This window comes from Gobio gobio, assembly GCF_949357685.1.
Source record: "Gobio gobio genome assembly, chromosome: 24".
In the NCBI taxonomy this organism is placed as follows: Eukaryota; Metazoa; Chordata; class Actinopteri; order Cypriniformes; family Gobionidae; genus Gobio; species Gobio gobio.
The window spans coordinates 37,333,617-37,355,963 of record NC_137120.1 but is presented as its reverse complement, the minus strand read 5'-3'; positions in this window follow the sequence as shown (position 1 = coordinate 37,355,963).

The window sequence follows — 22,347 nt, the reverse complement described above, 5'->3', positions numbered from 1 at the left end:
TGCTTTTGAACTGCAGCCTCAAAACGGTGGGAAAAAAAAAATCACTGAGGTGAGTGTAATGACTTCTAATGGTCATACAAATGGTTTAATAACAGATTAAGGATCAATATTTTGCTGGTTAGCATAGTTCAGTTAGCCCCTGCTGGTGACAGTCGTAACTACGCCAGCTGACTGAAACTAAGAAAAACGTTCTCCATTGAAGGGCATTCAAAACATTTTGTTAACACTTTAGAATAATGGTTTGTCATTTAGAGGCGAGTGGGATTAGATGAGCCTTTTTTTTTACTTGTGGTCCTCGGGATAAGAGAAAATACAATGAAAGTATCTAAAGAAATGTCAGGATGTTTCCTATCATTTCAAATGATCAGGATACGTCTGACAACATGTTCTAAAAATATGGCTTATTATTTTTAAAAAGTGTTATTGTGGCTCAATTTACCCCAGGTTAGGGGTAAGTTGATCCGAGTCAGTGGGTAAGTCTGTGTGTAAACTGATCATCTACTGTAACTGAATCTGAATGAAACCCATGTGGAATTTTACAAATAATTTACCTCGTTTAAAAACTAATTTAATAATCAAATTTCCTTTTACAAATAGTCATAAACATAACAACATAAAATCAATATCTTTAATTGTTTGCATTTCTGAAACAATACATTGAACACCAAAGTTGTAACCTTCCAAAAACAGACTGAACAGAGAATTTGTTACCACACCTGTCCCTAACTTCACCCTTAAACTTACCCATACCACCACACTTGTCCCTAACCCCACCCTTAAACTTACCCATACTACCACTCCTGTCCCTAACTTTACCCTTAAACTTACCCATACCACCACACGTCCCTAACTTTACCCTTAAAACTTACCCATCCCACCACACCTGTCCCTAACTTTACCTTTAAACTTACTCATACCACCACACCTGTCCCTAACTTTACCCTTAAACTTACCCATACCACCACACCTGTCCCTAACTTTACCCTTAAACTTACCCATACCACCACACCTGTCCCTAACTTTACCCTTAAACTTACTCATACCACCACACCTGTCCCTAACTTTACCCTTAAACTTACCCATACCCCCACACCTGTCCCTAACTTTACCCTTAAACTTACCCATACCACCACACCTGTCCCTAACTTTACCCTTAAACTTACTCATACCATCACACCTGTCCCTAACCCTACCCTTAAAGGTCCCGTTTTTCGCGTTTTTTTGAAGCTTTGATTGTGTTTACAGTGTGCAATATAACATGTGTTCATGTTTCACGTGTAAAAAAACACAGTATTTTTCACACAATTTACTTATCTGTATACCACTGTTTTCACTGTCCTCAAAACGGCTTGAAAGATTTCCCTGTTCTATGAAGTCCCTCCTTCGACAGCAGCTTAGGGCACGCAGAGCGCACATTACCGGAAAGGTCACGCCTCTTACCATAACGGGGATGCATGCGCTCAATGATCTCTAAGTACAGCGTCCGTGGGAAAGCCAAACAAAGGTGATTTGACTCCGGGATGAAAATAACAGCGTCTCGACGACATGGCGACAAACACTATACAAACGCAACAATTCCTCTTCTCCACGCGGGAGCAACAAGACCACGCCCCCTTTTTCTGCGTATTCTTGTGGGCGGAGGTTAGTCAACAAACTGCTCTACTGACGAAATTAAAGCAGGAAGTACAGAGATGTAGTCCAAACCGGCCGTTCGCTGTAGGCTTTGAAAGGTAACTTCTGTTAAATAAAATATCTCGCTTGGCATTGAACTTTGAGCTTTATAATTTTACAGGTATTAATTATGCTCTAACAGCAACATTACACACTAACTAAAGTTTGAAAAATGGGATCACGAAGAACAGGACCTTTAAACTTACCCATACCACCACACCTGTCCCTAACCCTACCCTTGAACTTACTCATACCCCCACACCTGTCCCTAACTTTACCCTTAAACTTACCCATACCACCACACCTGTCCCTAACCCTACCCTTAAACTTACCCATACCACCACACCTGTCCCTAACTTTACCCTTAAACTTACCCATACCACCACACCTGTCCCTAACTTTACCCTTAAACTTACCCATACCACCACACCTGTCCCTAACCCAGGGGTAGGCAAGTTCAGTCCTAGAGAGCCGCTGTCCTGCAGAGTTTAGCTCCAACCCTAATTAAACACACCTGAACCAGCTCATCAGTGTCTTCAGGATTACTAAAGCTACAGGCAGGTGAGGGTTTTTCAAGGTTGGAGTCAAACTCTGCAGGACAGCGGCTCTCTAGGACCGAACTTGCCTACCCCTGCCCTAACCCTACCCTTGAACTTACTCATACCCCCACACCTGTCCCTAACTTTACCCTTAAACTTACCCATACCACCACACCTGTCCCTAACCCTACCCTTGAACTTACTCATACCCCCACACCTGTCCCTAACTTTACCCTTAAACTTACCCATACCACCACACCTGTCCCTAACCCTACCCTTAAACTTACCCATACCCCCACACCTGTCCCTAACTTTACCCTTAAACTTACCCATACCACCACACCTGTCCCTAACCCTACCCTTAAACTTACCCATACCCCCACACCTGTCCCTAACTTTACCCTTAAACTTACCCATACCACCACACCTGTCCCTAACCCTACCCTTAAACTTACCCATACCACCACACATGTCCCTACCCTTAAACTTACCCATACCACCACACCTGTCCCTACCCTTAAACTTACCCATACCACCACACCTGTCCCTAACTTTACCCTTAAACTTACCCATACCACCACACATGTCCCTACCCTTAAACTTACCCATACCACCACACCTGTAAACTGATCATCTACTGTAACTGAATCTGAATGAAACCCATGTGGAATTTGACAAATAATTTACCTCGTTTAAAAACTAATTTAATAATCAAATTTCCTTTTACAAATAGTCATAAACATAACAACATAAAATCAATATCTTTAATTGTTTGCATTTCTGAAACAATACACTGAACACCAAAGTTGTAACCTTCCAAAAACAGACTGAACAGAGAATTTGTTACCACACCTGTCCCTAACTTCACCCTTAAACTTACCCATACCACCACACTTGTCCCTAACCCCACCCTTAAACTTACCCATACTACCACACCTGTCCCTAACTTTACCCTTAAACTTACTCATACCACCACACCTGTCCCTAACTTTACCCTTAAACTTACCCATACCACCACACCTGTCCCTAACTTTACCCTTAAACTTACTCATACCACCACACCTGTCCCTAACTTTACCTTTAAACTTACCCATACCACCACACCTGTCCCTAACTTTATCCTTAAACTTACCCATACCACCACACCTGTCCCTAACTTTACCCTTAAACTTACTCATACCACCACACCTGTCCCTAACTTTACCCTTAAACTTACCCATACCACCACACCTGTCGCTAACTTTACCCTTAAACTTACTCATACCACCACACCTGTCCCTAACTTTACCCTTAAACTTACTCATACCACCACACCTGTCCCTAACTTTACCCTTAAACTTACCCATACCACCACACCTGTCCCTAACTTTACCCTTAAACTTACTCATACCACCACACCTGTCCCTAACTTTACCCTTAAACTTACCCATACCACCACACCTGTCCCTAACTTCACCTGTATCCCACCTCAATATCAGCAAACGTGTTTTGCAATACAATATGAACACAATAAGTACATTGTACTTATTTTTTTGATGTTATTACATAGTTAAGGCCACCTAATATAAAGTGGGGCCAAAATACCTGCTTAAATTTTTTAGGACTTTAATTAATGTAGGTTAAACATCTTAAACAGTAAAAACTCACTTGTGGAGCAGACAGGTCTCTGCATATCATCAATGATCTTTTATGGATCCTTGGTGAATAAATTGTGCTTCTAATCTCTTGCATTCTAAGTATGGTTTTTATGCATGTACACTGGCTGGTGTGTGACTGGGATTTAGTTTGACAGGAACTTCCAGTGCCCCCTGCTGCCTTTAAATACTCACAAAAGTTTCTGAAGAACTCCTGGGGACTTGAGTCGGACAACTCTTTCAATGGATTACTGGTTAGATTACTTGCAGGTGACACGACGCGTAGATAAAACATACAAGACGTGTGGATTAGTGGATTCATATCATGATTTTGTTATCAAAGTACTTGAAATCTCCTGCAAAGAACTTTGAAACCCTACTGAAATGAATATGAGTAGCTATAACCTACCTGCAGATATTAGCCGCTAATAAAATAATCTTTTTTGACTGTTTGACACATTAAAAAGTTCACAAAAGCAGAAATCTGAAAATTAAAGATAAACACTTTGGAAAACTTTCAATGTGTCATTTTAGCAATGAATATGCTAGATGAGCCATTTCACTTTGAAATTAGAAACTTGGATTAAAGTTTTCCTAGAAATTAACATAAATACCTTTTTGAATGCCTGTATAAGACAAACCTGTTCTGAACTTCTGAAGGATGACAAGACTTTGGCACACGTGCAAGGACGTACAAGTAGTCTAACTTCTAAAGTAAATGTGATTACTTTTTGTTGCTTTTCACATAACTAGAATCTAAGAATGTTTGCGGGACATTTTGTAAAAAAGGCTTTAATGATCAGCTAGTACAGTATAAAGAAAAGAAAAAAAAAAAAGGGGGAAAACCCTTATATACAAGCATTAAAGAATTAGTTCATTTCAAAATGAACATTTCCTGATATTTTACTCACCCCATCTCATCCAAGATGTTCATGTCTTTCTTTCTCCAGTATTTTTCTCCACACCATTGACTTCCATGGCAACCAAAATGTTGAAGGTCCAAATCAATGCAGTTTCAAAGGAAGGGCTTTAGGCCCCGTCAACACGGAGACGCGTTTAGTTGTATATGTTAAAATTTTGTACCATATCAGCGTTTCGTCAACGTCAAAAGGTCCAGCATCATCTCCTTGACCAATGCAGATTGCTTCTCCTTCGCCCACTGTAACCTTGTTTTCTTCTGTTTTGGTGTTAGTGCTTGTTTTCGTTTGGCTTTTCTATAGGTAAATCCCATTTCATTCAGCCGGTTTCTTACAGTTCTGTCACAAACATTGACTCCTGTTTCCGCCCATTTGTTTTGTTGTGCATTTTCTATTTTCAAGGCATATTGCTTTGAGTTTTCTATCCTGGCGCTTTGACGTCTTACTTGGTCTGCCTGTATGTTTCTCTTTTATAACCTTCCCATTTATTTTATACTTGCACCAAATTTTAAACACAGCTGACTGGGATCAACCAACATCTTTGGCCTCACTCCGCGTTGAAATTTCCTGGCTGAAGGAGTTTTATAATCCTTTCTATTGTTTCAACTGACTCTCGTTGGGGCCATGTTTCCTTTCAATTAGCCAAGTCCAACAGCTCGTTACGGTGTGTAAGCACTCCCTTTTAACTGCTGACTAATTAGAATTTTTAGCCTTGTCCTGGTATTTGTTTTAGAAATGGAAATGAAAAGATTCCATATTTTTTTCCCTCAACATGGAGTGATTCCATATTTTTTTCCTCTACTTGATCTAAAAAAAGACATGCCATTAATATACAAAGTGTCAGTGAATTTTTTTGAAGTATGCTTCATGAAGCCAGAATTTAAAGCTATTGAACGAAAAAAAAAAGGTTTTGTGTCATATCTGTGATTTGTTTGTTTGCTATGAAGTAAAAAAGCTGTGTGAACATCCTCTAAGTGTGGTGATTCCATATTTCTTTGCCAGGGGTTGTATTTGCCATGTCTTAAAACATTGCATTACATTTAGCAATTTAAAAATGAAAGTGGGAGCATATTTGTATTTAAAAACAATGATTCAGGCAAACCAGAAACAGCTAATTGTTATTATACAGATTTTCAGACACGTCTATTCCCAGCTCCAACTCTCTTCCTCTGAATCTCCGTTTCTGCCGTAGGTCAATTTATCACATCACATCCGCAGACGTTGTAGACAATCACAACAGGCACAGTTGTAATGCTGAAGACAATGAGTAGACATCTTTCGATCTGTGAAAAAAAATGCTGATAATTTTTTGCGACAATTTGATCCTTTTCAGTTAGCTCAGTTAATTGAGGAGTTAATAAGAGGGTTTATTTTGATGTTTAAATGGCTTCATAAATAATATTAAATGCTCAACTGTCTGGGGTTGCTGTAAAAAAATAGTAACACATGGTTAAATTTCATGTGCAATAAGATTTTAAATAAAGTTCAAATTACTTTTACATACAATTTCATTGATATTAAAAATGCAGGATAAGCTACAGTTTATGACACTTACCTTTGACACGACACCACTATAAAATCAAGAGTCTATTTGAGTCTCTCTGTTTGCGTCCTCTCCAGTTGGTTTACATCCTTTTGTTTGCAGCTCATCATCTTTTATACCACAGGCAAAATATTCACCATCATAGCAGCACCCAAATCAAAGGGAATCAGGCAATACAGGAAAGACTTAAGACTAAAACAGAAAGTATAGATTTTTTTCTTTTTGCCCTGACATGTTCCAATACAGATGCATCCTACGCAACAACATAGTGTTTTTAAAAGGTCTTGTTAAGAGGAGCATTAACATAAATTCAAAACAAGGCGGTGCAGCAAGTTAAGAGATTATTGCATATTGCATGCGCATGAAAAACTGGACTAGACATCTTCTGAGTGTCAGACAACACACACCACAGCTATGTTCAATTATGTTTTTTGCAATTGTAAAACAAACTTTTTGCATAAATGCTAAACACAGCTCTCTAAACATCACTCAAAAACTAACAGCTGATGTGTTTCATTTAGAAAACACTGCCATTTAAATGCCACAATCATCCATTCCCAATTACCTACACCCAACATTACATTACACCCCCTCCCGGAAAGACACAACCACATGCCGGCAGATGAATGAAGGAGTCTCAGGTGTAAGACGAGAGTCCAGGGTGGTGCAGGTGATGCAGGCAGGTGATGTCCCAGGCCACAGCCAGGACTGTGCTCCACAGTGGCGTTGCTGGAGGGAGGAGCCATGGAGGATGGAGTCCAGAGGGCACCATGGGGATGACCGGAAGCGATGGCAACATAGGAGGTGGAGCCCACCCTACAGCCAAAGAGCCAATGTAATATAGGAACACCGAAGACCTTGGTAGCCGAGACAGAGCCGCAGTGATGACAACTTCTGATATGGAAGTAGAGATCCCGAGGGTAGAGGTGGAGTTGGCGCAACCGATGGCGAAGGCGAAGCCGAAGCCTGAGGGAATGTGGAGCTAGCCAGAGCCGTAGGGGTGGAGGGCTGGAGAGCAGTGGATGGCCTGCAGATATGTGGCAAAGGGGGTGAATTGTAAGACGGAGGTGGAGCCGACGGTCTGAGGGAGCCCGGCAAGGCCGAATGCCTGATAGTCCTTGCTGGAATTGAGGGAGGAAGGAGCGCAGGTGCAGGAACCAGGGTGACGAATCGTGTTGAATTGGAGCGTTCTGAGGCCGAAGTCGGAGCCACGGACTCCCCACGCCCAGGAAGAGGTGGCTCACAGCAGGCACGAGGTATAGTCTCACCAATTAGAGGATGAACTGAGGGACTGATGGGGCATGGTGATGACTGGGCGGGAGGAGCCAGACACTCACTCTCAGTGGTGGGAGGGGCTCACTTCCATTCCCTCATACTCCATGAGGGCTCCCACGGCAATGGATGGGGTGGTGATGTCCTGCTTGATCGATCATCTTTGTGCGGGCTCAAAAGTCGTAATGGAGGCGGGCTCTTGATCTGTGGTGGGCTCGTGCTGTTGCTCTTCGCAGCGGGATGGTCTCTGGCTGGGCACTGGTTTAGGAGTGGAACTGGCACAATCAGCTGGTCCGATGGTCAGAGATGATCCACAGGATACCAGCAAAGCTCCCTTGAGGTCCGGGTAGTTGGTGAGATGGGTTAGAAACAGGACATCCTCAACATGTTCCTAGAGGGAGCGAGCTTCCTGCTCATGGCACAATAGCAGAACGGAAGGGTGGGGGAAAAATGATTTAAAAAGTAGGGAAAAACACACACGCAAAAACACTGGAAACACCTAAATATAACGTGTGGTGTAATAACTTCTGGGTTGGGTATTCTGTCACGGGTAGTGTTGATAGATCACACATGAACACTAAGATGAAGGTAAAGATATTAGGCAGTCTTTAATAAATCCACAAGGAAAAGCCACATGGAGCAGTAAAAAAAACACTGACGAGAAACGACAACAATGAAAAGAAACAAGGGAAGTTAAAATACACATGAAAACAAGGATAATTATTCACACACACCTGAACTGAATGACAAACCAAATGAGTGACCATGATAAACAAGGCAGAGAGAAACGGTGCAAACTGAATGGCGCTGTGAACTGATCTTTAGACTGTTGTATCATGGCTCTCATTTCTCCTTGCACAGCAGATGGTGTTTCAAAATCTCTTCTTGCGCCGATCAATAACAAATAGAATAACAATTGCAAAAATGCAGCAGCCCCCAGCCAGAAAATAACCTGTAATCTTGACAAAAATAAAACAAAACAAAAAAATAGTATGAGTTATTAACAAACACATTTGTACTTATGAAGTAAGTATTTGTACTTGTTTAGATTCACAAAACCTAAAAGCTTGTTTAGCTGTTGGTTGAGGTGGTGTGTTGTGGGTTTAATTGGATTAAATCTTATTTGAAATTCCATCATTCAAAATGATTTCTTTCATCTCCAATACTGTTTGAAAAACTTGCCCCTAACCCTATTAAATGTAAAATACATTCGAAGTTGTGGAAGATCCACCAGACCAGAGTGGAAATGGAAAGGGAGTGGAAACAAGCAAGCAAAAAAGTAAATAAATAAAAAACAGCAGAGTACATTTGTCTTAGTGAACTATTCAGCCCTGTTTCTTTCATTGTATTCTTAAAAAAATAGTAAACAAACAGAAAAATAGCCTGCTAATTTAGCCGGGACTCAAACTATAGCCCTTATACTGATTGACAGCTTGTCTATGATGTTAAAAATACCTTCTTTTTTAGCTGATAGTTGCAATTTAATTAAACCTGTTCAATCCGTCTGATTTTTCCTTGCCTAGAACACAACTTGGCATATTAAGAGTGCAGAAATTATATTTACCTGAGATATATTGATAAACAATTGTGTTTTCTCATATTGTTCAGTTTCATTTATTCCTTGGCTCAGTACAGTTGGTTTGCACCAATTCAAACAATTTGGATGCAATTCATTATCACAGGCATAGTGTCCGTTCCAGTCTGTTGCTAGACAAGCCACATAATCCCCATCAATGAAAAATATACAGATCCACACCAGAGATGGAATCAGACAAGATACTATAGCTGTTTCAAAAGTCTGCTCGCTTTCTTCAGACTGAGATCCTCCACTGATCTGCTGAACTTCATCTCCTCTACTCTTCTCTTGTTCTTCATCGCTTCCATTGTTCCACTGTCCTTCAGTTATTTTATTGATCTGCTGTCTTTCAGCTTCACCACTGTTGCGCTCTATTTGAGAACAGCTACATTTAAATTGAAAAGGCCTTAACAATAGAAGCATTATAACAAAAGCAAAGAGAGTAGGTACACATAAGATGAGAAATGATACAACTTGACTCCATCCAAACTTGCATGGACATGCAAATTGTACATTCATCATCGCCTGCAAACCAAGTAATAAAAAGCTCAGTGGAACTGAGGTAAAAAGATTCTTTATGGCCAGTTGGCCGCCAATTTGGTCAAAAAAATATAGTAAAGGCATCTTCTGGGGTCTTGGTGACTCTTTTTTTTGCTCTTGTCTTTTATTCTCTATGGAATGTTGCTGTCCAGTCCACAAGAGTCGGATGAAATGAAACAAATTATAAAGTTCATTACATTTTGGTCGGATCACCTGTAGGAACAGAGTAATAATCATATCAGCAAAGAGAATGACACAATTGATAATATTTAGTGTAACAACATTCGGTACAGCATGAGAAATACTTTTGAAAATCAATATCAAGTCAGTAATTTGTTCTCTAGAAGACAAATACAATACAACACAATCATATCATTAAAATACAAAGACTGTAGGAGCCATTTTAATGCAATGTAAAGTTTTGTCGTCCACTGAGTGACAAGGTAGAACACCTGGGTAACAAGAAGTGTGTAGTGCGTTAGTAATGGGGAAGTACACAGGGTGCTTCTCAATACTCAAATTGATGCTTCCTCATTCCCTCACTCCTCCGTCCTCAGCCCATGACCCAGAAACCGATCAAAGTTAGACATCCTGAAGCACATCTCAATTCTCTAATTGCACTGTAAGGAATTAGGAAGCTTCCTGACGAGTTATGAGCCAAGACACACAAGTGTATCCTTCCCTCACATCCTAAGGGGGTTGAGCAAAGATGTGAGGAAAGGAAGGGAAAAACTAAGAAAACTAAACTAAGAATAAACACAAATGAATGGCGTGAAAGAACGCCCCCTCCCTAAAGATGTGACCTCGTGGCTTGGTGAGGAGAAGTAAGAGGCTTAGGAGGAGGGCGTGGAGATGGCGAAGGGATGGCGAAGGGATCGTGATGAGTGGCCATGGAGGAATGGGGACATAGAATGGGGACATCCGGAAGACAATGAGACCCCGGCAGGGATGGTGGTAGAGGTCCGAAGGCACAGACCCAGAGCCCAGAGACGACGGCTCACGGCGGAGATGAGGAAGGGAGGAGCCAAGTAGAGGTTAAGTAGAGGCGGACGTCAACTGGGGAACGGCGGACAGAGGTGGAGCCGATGGATCCCAGAGAGCAGATGGACAGCTGATGGAGTAGAGCAACACCGCTGGTACAGGAGGCCTAGGCAATGCCGTGGCTACGATTGTCTGAGGTGGAGCCGGATTGTCTGAGGACTGAGGCAAAGCTGGTGTGATGGAGGGCCGAGGCATACCCGAAGGGAAGGAGGAGCTTTCTGTAGCTATAGGGTTGGAGGAACGGAGTGGGGGGGGATCCCTTAGTCCATTGTGGAGGTGAAGTGATGACTGACAAGATCGGTGGCACCGGTGGGATGAGGGAACCCGGTAGAGTCGAAAGGTAGAGGGTGTCCGGTGGAGCCGATAGGTTGACTGGCTGAGATGGAGCGAGTTGTTCAGAGACCGGTGGCAGAGCCACAGGATTTGAAAGCATGGCATTAGAGGAGATGACAAAGGGCTGCAAACCTTCAGCAGAGGCGGGGCTGGAGGACTGGCTGAGTAGGGTGATGATGGAGGAAGATAGACACTCAAGGACATCGAAGGTAAGATATAGTCCATTGTGCTGTCTAGAAACAGCGATGAAAGTTAAGAGCAAACTGATGAATCACAGTCCAAACTATTTATGGTGCTGTCTAGAAACAGCAATGAGAAGTCCAAACAACTAAACAACATAGTTCTGTCTAGGAACAGCGATGCGGAGCATGAAACGGGGTGGGATAGGGTGGGAGATGATACCTCCATATTGAAGACCATCAGCCAGTCCTCAGTCTCTATTTCCACCAGTATACCCTCGGCCACAATCGTGAGAGCCCCCCGAAGATGGAGAGCTACCACCCACTGCAACGCGTCAGCCAGAGCCCGAAGGTAAGTGGACTCGCCCGGGGGGGTCAGTGCTGTCCACTTATTTTCGGGCTCTGGCTGATGTGTCGCGGTGGGTGATAGCTCTCCGTCTGCAGTGGGCTTTCACGATTCCTCCGTGAGAGCGATACGTATTACCATACTGATACATCGATTTGTAGACGAGCCAGTATAATTCACTCTTCCACTTCTTTTTTCTGGTTCAAACATGAATGGCTGAATTAAACCAGTATTTCCACTTGCTATCATCCAGCGTTTAAAGGTCCCATGGCATGAAATTTTCATTTTATGAGGTATTTCAACATTAATATGAGTTCCCCTAGCCTGAATATTGTCCCCAAGTGGATAGAAATGTTGATCGGTGTAAAACCGAGTTCTGGCTGTCTCTCTCTGCCTTTGAGAAAATGACAGGCCAGGCGAGCCAATCCTGAAGTCTCCTGGTTTGACGTCCAAGCAGGAGCGGTTTCCTCCCTTTCCCCCTCCCAGAGAATCTGGCACGCCCATGCAAACACTCGAGATCATTAACGTTACTTGTGAACGAGTGAACACTGGCAGTTTCTCAGTGTTTGGATGTACAAATGAAAACAGAAGTCTTTCTTCAGTTCCTTCTGATCTGTGATCATTGATTTCTTATGTGTAGCTTATTATTTATTATTTGTGGACACGCAGCGGCTTCTCTCTCCCGACAGAACGGTGTTTTCGTGTTTTCTATCTTGTGAGTCAGTGTTTTTGTACGTCCTTGTCGCGTCTATCTGTTCTAAAATGTGCATACAGTCTTTTCTGTTTAACATCAGCAGTCACATCTTTAGAGATAAACTTCACGCACGCCGAAGCTCGGCCTCCAACATCCCCGACCCCCAGTACTGCATCTGGCCCACAGCGGAGGCACCAAACGCGGCGTGAGATTAAGCAGAAGGGGGGTAAGCGTGAGGGTATCCGGCTAGGCTAGCCAGCTTTCCCCACAATAAACTGGATTAACGTTACATTCGATTACAGCTGTTGTGTCTTTGTTTGCGCTGTGTAACGTTACTCAATGCGCGTCAATGACGCTATTCATATAATTGGAACATATCTAGAAATAATGCTATACTCAACACTTACTAACTCGTTCATCTCGCTGTAATGGTACATTGCATGTGTTACAAAGTTGGTAGAATAATGATGAAGAGGACTCGGTGTGACTGGGACTCGTGTTTATTCAGAACTCTCAGATACAAACACAATAAACTCGCGCTGACTGTCAGCGCTCTCATAACTCAGTAGTTACTATAAATAACTTTGTTAGCAATCGCTTCGTCTCCGTGATGTCCGGTTCGCGAACGAATCATTCTTTTGAATCGGTTCTTTTTAGTGAACCGAACCAGTTCACCAAATCGGACTGAATCGTTCTAAACGGTTCGCGTCTCGAGTCAGCGCTGATCCATAATTTACTAAAGTTACTAACTTTCTGACATGAGTGACAGTCCCTCCGACTAGAAATAAACTAATAACCTGAAGTATATGCTAGTAACTACAACAGTTCACCCTGAACTGAGACATGCTGAGAGAACTGATGAGAAGTGAACACAGGTCCATCCGTCTCTATGGCAGACTCGTGCCTGCTCGTGCCTCGTTAAACCACGCCCCCTCCGCTCATTTAAAATGCAAAGATGTCAGCCAATCACAACAGTGGGCGTTTTTACTGAAGTCTCACAGCAGACACGCCTCTTGAAGCAGGGCATTCAGCCACAGGGCAAACAGCAGTATAGAAAAAATGCCTTTTATTTCTAAATTATGACATTTTATGATGTAAAAATCATACTAATAATATAAGTACACCTCAGAAAACACTATAAAATAATAGAAAAATGCCATGCCATGGGACCTTTAACAAGTGGATCAGGTATTCTGAGCTGGTGTGAGTGAATGGAGTACTAAATGGAGCAAGGGTGTAGAGTTACTTATTCAAGCATGAGGAAATTAAGGTATGGGGAAATTTTTTTCACAGGAACATTTTTTAACATGTCATTTTGGTAATCAAAGATGAGTTTTAAGGGATACAATTACGGACTATAAATAGAGAATGATCACATATAAATATATAAATACAATAATAATGTGAATACAAATATAATAAAACAATATATAATTAATAGAATAATAAAACAGATTCTTTCTGAAGTATGAGATTATGTACAAACAACACATTTTCAGAGCTTGTACCTTTATTATAAAGTGTTACCATAAAATCCAATCATAAAAAAAACTATATATCATTAAATTGAAAAAGAAGTAACTAAATACAAAGTATTTACTTCAAATTAGATGTGTTCTGTGATATATTTTTGTTCTATATTTAGGTTTGTCAAGAAAAAAAAAATGACAACAGTGTTTTTAGACTTACTCTATACTTGATTGTGTAGTCAGCTGTGATGGATCGTCTGTGATTTCAACACGCTCAGTCAACTTATCATATGTACTGAAGTATGGGCGGGTTCTCTTAAGAATAACATTGGAAGTTCACCTCTGCGTCATTATATCAAATTACTATATGGTGTGCTTTTTTCGTAGGAGGAGGGTGAACCAACTCTAGGTTAGGCTAGATGTGAATGTGATTCCTCCTTAAAAACACATTTAAATAGAATGTCATGAAATAGTTACATGTCGCCAATTAACAACCTACACATCCCAGCATAAATGCTCTTGTTATTAAAGTGGTCATAATTTGAACAAGCAAGCATACACAAAAACAGCCTAAACATTGCCTTACCTTAAAGGCACAATATGTAAGATTTTTGGATAAAAATATAGCCAAAAGCCACTAGAACAATGTTATATATTTTGTTGACTTGTGTACTTAAATTATCCCTAATGCAGTCCATGCGTTGCCTATCAATGACATCATATCCGCTTAACCCTCGTTTTCCGATTTGGTAGAAACCATGGAAACACCAAAGACGCTTGAATATTGAATCCAGCAAAACGAGAGGATTTGAGTGTGCAGATCTCAGCACTGGAAAAAAAAATTAGTGGTGAGGGGATTCTGACTGATTGGCCATTGTGTTCAAGAAATCATCAGATATGTTTGTGATTGGCTATTGCTCAATGATTCCAACATGACGCTGATTTATATTAGTTTTGACGCTCTCAAGAGCACAATCACCAAATATGTTTATGGTTATCAGTTTATGATGAGTATTCCCGAAAGTGCAGAATTCAGTGTTCAGCTCATGACCAATATATGAAAAGTATTTTTTTTAAAAAGATCTAAATATGTTCATGATAATGAGAAACATAAATTCCTTCTTGTATGTCCAAACCTTTAACTGGTAGTGTATAAAATGTCCTAAAAGGAAAAACAGGTCCATGAACCGCATTAAGCTTAAACGAATCTTACTGCATGCCTTCACCCCCAGTTGGAACCATGGAATGCAATAACATTCTTGGGTACACAAGAATGTGAAAAAGTTTGTTGGGTTGAACATTTAGTTTTTAAAGCTGTGAATCAAGTTCTTTGCATTTCACTTTTGCCAACACACCTGCTTATAAGTAAGAAATGTGCATTTCCCAATTCCATCCTTCCGTTTGTTTCAAACTTGGGTGATGATCAAACTCACGAAGGAGACCTTGGAATAGGGATGGCTGATGCGAATCTGACATTTCGAAAGCGCAGATGTTTCGAAACACTGCTCCGAACAGTGATTCAAAACACCCATGTCATGTGACCAAGGCTAAATGAAGCTTCAAGTGTTTCATCAGGTGGCGCCTGTCGAAACTGTGTTTGATTGAAAGGGGCGGGAACCAGTGGTGTAGTCTACGTGATACGCAGGTATACGGCGTATACACACTAGGAAAGGCCAAGGATTTCCGTATACCCACTTAAAAAAGCGTGTGGATACATAACAACATCGTTTTGCAGACATCCCAAGTCTCCCGGAAGTTCCGGGAGTCTCCCGCATATTTATAGCGGCTCCCTGATGCCCGCAAATTAGTTAAATTCTCCCGCAATCTAGAGCGAGCGAGCAAGAGCGCGCATGTGAAACACATACTGTGCACGCGCGCACGGCAGAGAGGGAGAGAGAGCGAGAGACCTTGCGTGTGTGCTGGTGTGCACCTAATGAAGCGCATGTAAGACGGAGAGCATCCTGATTGGCTTGTTTCGGTAAGTCAACCAATCAATTGTCAGTGTGGGTGGGCTTTTATCTCTTCTCCCGAACCGAATTAATTAGTTCAGTGTATCTAGAAACTGGAGCGCCATGGCAGAGGGAGAGTGCCCCAAAAAACAAAAGTATAAAGTATAAACATAATGACAATCTTGCACGCTGTACAGTTTGTAACTGACATGTTATGGTTGAGTTAAACAAGTTTTATTTCATCTGCATATTTTTCAGGTCGGCTATAGTTGCCAAGGCTACATGAAAACAACAAACTCCTTAGACCTGTTTAAAGTTGCAATGAAAATATAAAAAAAAAGCAGTTTACATAAATAGTATAAGCAGCTTATGTAAATAGTAAAAGTGATCTACATAATTTTACGTATTTTTTTTTACAAATAATTGCATAGGCCTATAGAAATTATATATTAATGATATATTATACTATACAAGTAAAGTCATGTTCTGTGGGGTTTTTTTGTGGGTTTTTTTTTTGTTTGTTAATTATTATTAATTATAATAAATTGGAATGTTGGATGGGTGCGTATGAGGCTGGGAGGGGGAAAAAAAATCACAGTATACTCACTACAAAAAACTAGACTACACCACTGGCGGGAACAAACCACACAGTCACACATCTGTATAAACCTTAATCCTCACAGTTTAAAAGTGGAGTTAATCCGTCTTCACCTCGTGGGTTTTTGTGAGAGGAGAGAGATTTTGTGATAGCAGGGATTTTCCCTCATTTGTATGAAAGCCAGCAACAAATGTCTAGCCTAGAAATCTAGACGCACCCTAGGGGCAGAAAAATTATTTTGCCGCGAGTGTAGTCTAGCAACTCTCGGTAGACCTGAGAGCTGGAAAAACCAAACTCTGGTCAGGCCAATCACATCATAAGGACGACGGCACGTCACGGCAGAGTTGCGGAGGTTCTGCATGCTACTCGTAAAAAAAGCTGACGAATAGCGGTCTTTTGAATCGGCTTTGGCCATGACTCTGGAAGACTTGTCATGGAGTTAAGCTTTTCTTTGAGAAAAGAACAAAGAATGGCACTGAAGTCATTCTTAAGAAAAGAAGATGTGTTCGAAGTTTTGCCGACCGGATATGGCGAAAGTCTATCAACTAACTTTGGCTCGGCTTCACCTTCTTCTTTGCTCTGGTTGGTTGAGGCGCTCATGGCGCTATCTAATTGCGTACAGAGGGAATATGAAAGACAACCGTTTATCCCGCCCCTCGGATTGAGCCCTGTCAATGATGAGTTTCCAGACCCAACATCTTGATGTGGGTCTGGCTTGTCAGGTTAACAAATGTCCCTTGTGATTGGATTTTTTCAAAGACTGGAGAAATTATATGTTTAAAAAAAAAAAAGTCAGCTAAGTCCTTCAACAGCAGAGCAAATAATATTTTCAAAAAAAAATGTTATGTAACAAATGTGACATTGTGGCTTTATTTTTATTTATCATTTTTTATCAATCATTAATCATTTTTCATGACCAAAAAAACCCTATAGTTATCCACAATGAGGAGGCTACAGGTTAAAAAAACAAGATCATGTAGTTGTCAGATTTTTTTTTTACATGGATCCTCAAGGTTATTGCAGATCAACACAAGTGACCACTAGGTGTCGCCGTAGAGACGGGTGTCAAATTGATTCAAAGCTTCGAAACAATATGGCACATTTGCTTCAACTGTTTCAGTGCTTCATGGAGCCTTGGTCTGCCCATCACTACCTTGGAACAGGAACTTTTAATGAACAAACTCACAGGGAACACACCAGTATACGTCGACAGACAAACACTAAGGGGAAACTGAAGACTATGGCCCTGTCCCAAATGGCACACTTCATGTGCACTTTCGGTCTTGTGGACTTACAATGGCCGCTGCGTGCACGTGTCACACAAACACACAAAAACACAATTAGCTTTTGGAATGGCATGCGTTAATTTGTGTGTGCGTGTGTTTTTTTGTGTATAAGTGTGTGTGTGTGAGAGTTTTTTTGTCTGTTTTGCACTCTTGATGTTTTAGAGATTCACCCCTTCACTGTTGAGTCCTTTTTTTCTGCATCCTGGCTGATTTGTAGATTGTATGCAGAAAAAAAACGAATTTCCCATTAATTTCCTGTGGGGGTAATTTTTTACCCGAAGGTCCTGAATGTGACTATTTTTTTAATGACCACTTAGCCTTTTTTAAATCTGGTCCCCAATTTTTTTGGGTGTCAATATACCAAGTACCAATAAAGTCACCAAGTTTCGGACCCTTCCGATGAAGCTACGATTTTTTACTTTTTTTTTTAATATAAAACGCAAGATCCACTATAGTGGTAAAAATGTGCTATTGTGTGATAAAAATGCTCAAAGTGTCCACCGGATGGCGCCGATCTCATTTAAAAAATTGCTTTCATGAGGCCTAGGCTTGACTCTAAAATGAAATGTAATAAAAAAAAAAAAAAAAATTATATATATATATATATATATATATATATATATATATATATATATATATATATATATATATATATATATATATATATATACACACACACACACACATTTTTTTATTATATTCAATGGGAAAAAATGGGTCATAATTATTGCATAAATATTAATTATTAATCATAAAATTATCTCAAAACACCAAAAAAGAAAAGAAAAAATGCAGTAGCAGTAACGTCAAAGTCTGGGTTTGGAACCAGTGTTAATTTCGACAGCAAATTTTTATTTAGGTTTAGTCATAGTCTTTTGACTAAAATGCCATGTAGTTTTAGACATATTTTAGTCACCTGAATTGTTTTTAGTTTTAGTCTAGAGTAACTACTTCGGAAGAAAAAAGTAAAGCATATTTTGTTACCTTTTGGAGCTTGAAAGGGTTCAGTTTGAGCAGATGTTTTATATACCAGGATATGTTTTAATATAGGGGTGCACCGATCCGATATTAGGATCGGATATCGGCCGCGATACAGACAAAATAGCTGGATCGGGGATCGGAAAAATTAACAGATCCACAAGCCGATCCAGGTGTTTTTTTCCGTCGCAGCAGAACCTACGTCATTCGTCAGCTTCACGTGTGTCGCATGCTAGAAGGGAGCGAGCCAGAGAGTCGGCTGTGTGGAGGAGATATTTCACGCTTGCCACGCCAACTAGTTCGTCGCTGTTTCGAGGGTATTACTGCAAAGTCAGGGTCTTTCCTGCATTGACATTTTTTTGACGGCCAAAGCCTAATTTGATGAGTTATTGTGATTTACGAGTGATGTAGAACAGATGCTGCGCTTGTGACAGAGAGACCGATCTGAGAGCTCCTCCCCCGCGCGCGCTCTCTGGGTCTTCAAAATAATCAGTGTTCGCTCTCATATTTCACATATTAATCCAAATCAAAAGCTCGGAAGACCGAAACCATGTTGCACGTGACACATTTGGACAATTTTGTCCTTGAATTATCACTGGGTGTGAATTGCGCTCAAAAAACATTGACTCTTCTCTGACCAGCTGACATAAAGCATACTTTCAATAAGCGGGAGACAAATTATAATCAGTTATGAAGTGTTTTCTGTGTGTTGACATCTTTCGCGATGTTCTAACAGACGGGATTCGCACACAACGCGTCTGCTAATGTCCGATTCGTGACCTAATGACTCCTTTGAACCGAATCATTTTAACGACTTGCCAGAACAACTGATCTGTCCAACACTGAACTCAGTTTATTAATTTACTCAGAACGCAACTGAAATGAGAACACAAGTGTGCTTACCCATTTTAGCAAGAGTGGGTAGTAAGAATTATTTTTAATTATCAACAGTATTTCATCTTATTTCTGTTGACAATGTGTAGTAAAATAAATAGGCCTAGCCTACAATCATTTAATCTGGAGTGAGGTGAAACCAGAACAAAGTTGTTATTAGCTAGCTGAAAATTTTTATTAAATTGCATATGGTAGAAAATTAGACTATTTGTTAATTTGTAATGCTACTTTTTAATATTGATATGATTATATACCAAAACAATTATCTGTAGTGTAAAAAATGTTTGGTAACTGTCAGATTACTATTGTATGTTTGACCAATACACTGTTTTTTGTTTCCACTGCTACATTTTATTTATTTAAAGAAGTTTGATTACATTGTATTTTAGATTTGAATGCACAATTGTTTTTTTAAATAAATAAGAATTCAACACCTTACATACATCTGTTATTTTGTCTTAGTTATGTTTAGTTAGTAAAGTCTGGTGCCTTTAGTCTCTTCAAGGAAGGTATAAGGTGGAAGATATACAGTTTATTATTAATTCAACAATATATCGGATCGGTATCGGGTATCGACAGATACACAAAGCCCAGGCATCGGTATCGGTATCGGGACTGAAAAAGTCGGATCGGTGCACCCCTATTTTAATATAACTCCGATTGTGTTCGTCTTAAAGAAGAATGTCATATACACCTAAGATGACTCGAGGGTGAGTAAATTATGGGATAGGGCGGGATCGGGAAAGGTCAGCCAGTGGCCTGGCTCCATTTTGTTCATAGCACACCAGCTGCTCTCTCGTATGGTCTATTTCCCATACCGATTGGTCCAAATATTGATATGAAACCGTGTCCAGTTGCCCTTTAATACACAGAACAAAAATGACTAGTTTCAGCTTTAAATTTAGAAAAAAGTATACAGCTCTTTTATGAAGTGCAGAGGATTATAGACGGCCTTCTATGATTTAGTAATAAACACCAACAATGGCAAGACCTGCAAACTTAAAGGGATAGTTCACCCAAAAACGAAAATTTTATGTTTTTCTGCTTACGCACAGGGCATCCAAGATGTAGGTGTCTTTTTTTCTTCAGTAGAACACAAAGGAAAATGTTTAACTCCAACCGTTGCCGTCTGTCAGTCGTATAATGCATGTGAATGGGGTCCAATTCTATTAAATAAAAAAAAACATGCACAGACAACTTCAAATTAAACCCCGCGGCTCGTTGCGACACATTGATGTGTTAAGACACGAAACGATCGGTTTCTGCGAGAAACCGAACGGTATTTATGCTATTGTTTCACCTCATATCAGACGAATGTCATCAGCTCTCCAGACCGCCATAATTTCCTGCGAATAAGGTCAAAATACCAGCGCGATCGTAGAAATATATACATAGATTTGACCGATCTGTGCAAGCACTAATGAGGCGTCTATGTATATATCTATGACCGTGCCGTAATTTTGACCTTATTCGCAGGAAGTTATGGTGGTCTGGAGAGCTGATGACATTCGTCTGATAATAGGTGAAATAATAGCATAAATACTGCTCGGTAGAAAACGAACGGTATTTATGCTATTATTTCACCTCATATAAGACTAATGTCATCAGCTCTCCAGACCGCCATAACTTCCTGCGAATAAGGTCAAAATACCAGCGCGTTCGTAGAAATATATACGTAGATTCGACCGATCCGTGCAGGCACTAATGAGGCATCTATGTATATATCTATGACCGTGCCGGTATTTTGACCTTATTCGCAGGAAGTTATGGCGGTCTGGAGAGCTGATGACATTCGTCTGATAATAGGTGAAATAATAGCATAAATAATGCTCGGTTTCTCACAGAAACTGATCGTTTCGTGTCTTAAGACATCAATTTGTCGCCACAAGCCGCGGGGTTTAATTTGAAGTTGTCTGTGCATGTTTTTTTACTCTAATAGAATTGGATCCCATTCACATGCATTATACGACTGACAGACGGTAACGGTTGGAGTTAAAAATCTTCATTTGTGTTCTACTGATGAAACAAAGACACCTACATCTTGGATGCCCTGGGGAAGCAGAAAAACATCAAATTTTGGTTTTTGGGTGAATTATCCCTTTAAGAAAAGACAAAACGAAACACAACAGTAGATTTAGTTAATTTTCATGAACATTTGATGAAAATATAATAATTATAAAAAATATAATAATTCATATAAAAATGTCAAATTTGTTTGTGGTTTCACTTTCAGTTTTGACTCTACTACAGACATATGCTACAAGTTGCTGTTTGGTTTTATGCCTTTTACTTCTAGTTAAACGTCATTGTAAACATTATAGTATACTTTCAGCTCTACCTGTCTTTCCCCAACCTCATCTTCAATAAATCATGGAGAGATAACAGATGACTCATACTTACTGCTTTAAAGTGCCCATTTAATCAGGGTTCCCACTCTTTCATGAACACCAGATTCAAGGACTTTCAAGGACTTTTTAAAGCACCTTTTATTTTAAATCAAGCACAATAAATACGAGAAAGGTGGGTGTGTTACTTCTACTATATCAAATACCTACTGTACCTGTGTCTATCATTAATGCAGTAAAGCTAAGGCATATACTGACAACTAAAATACAATTTCCAATTGGGAAAAAATTCCAATTTTACAAAATTCAATGAGGAAAGAGGCTGGTGTACAAGAGCGAGCGAGTTTTAACGAGAGATGCAGTTTGCAGCTCTTATTCCTGCATTTAACATTTATTTCACACTAGTTTTAGTTTTCTTTTTTATAAATCATTACTTAATTAAAACATCGAAATATAGAGATAATATTGTACACATGAATTTTCCAATTAAATGAAAAGATATGGACAAGTTGATTGTTAGGCATTAAAAATATGCAAAATTAT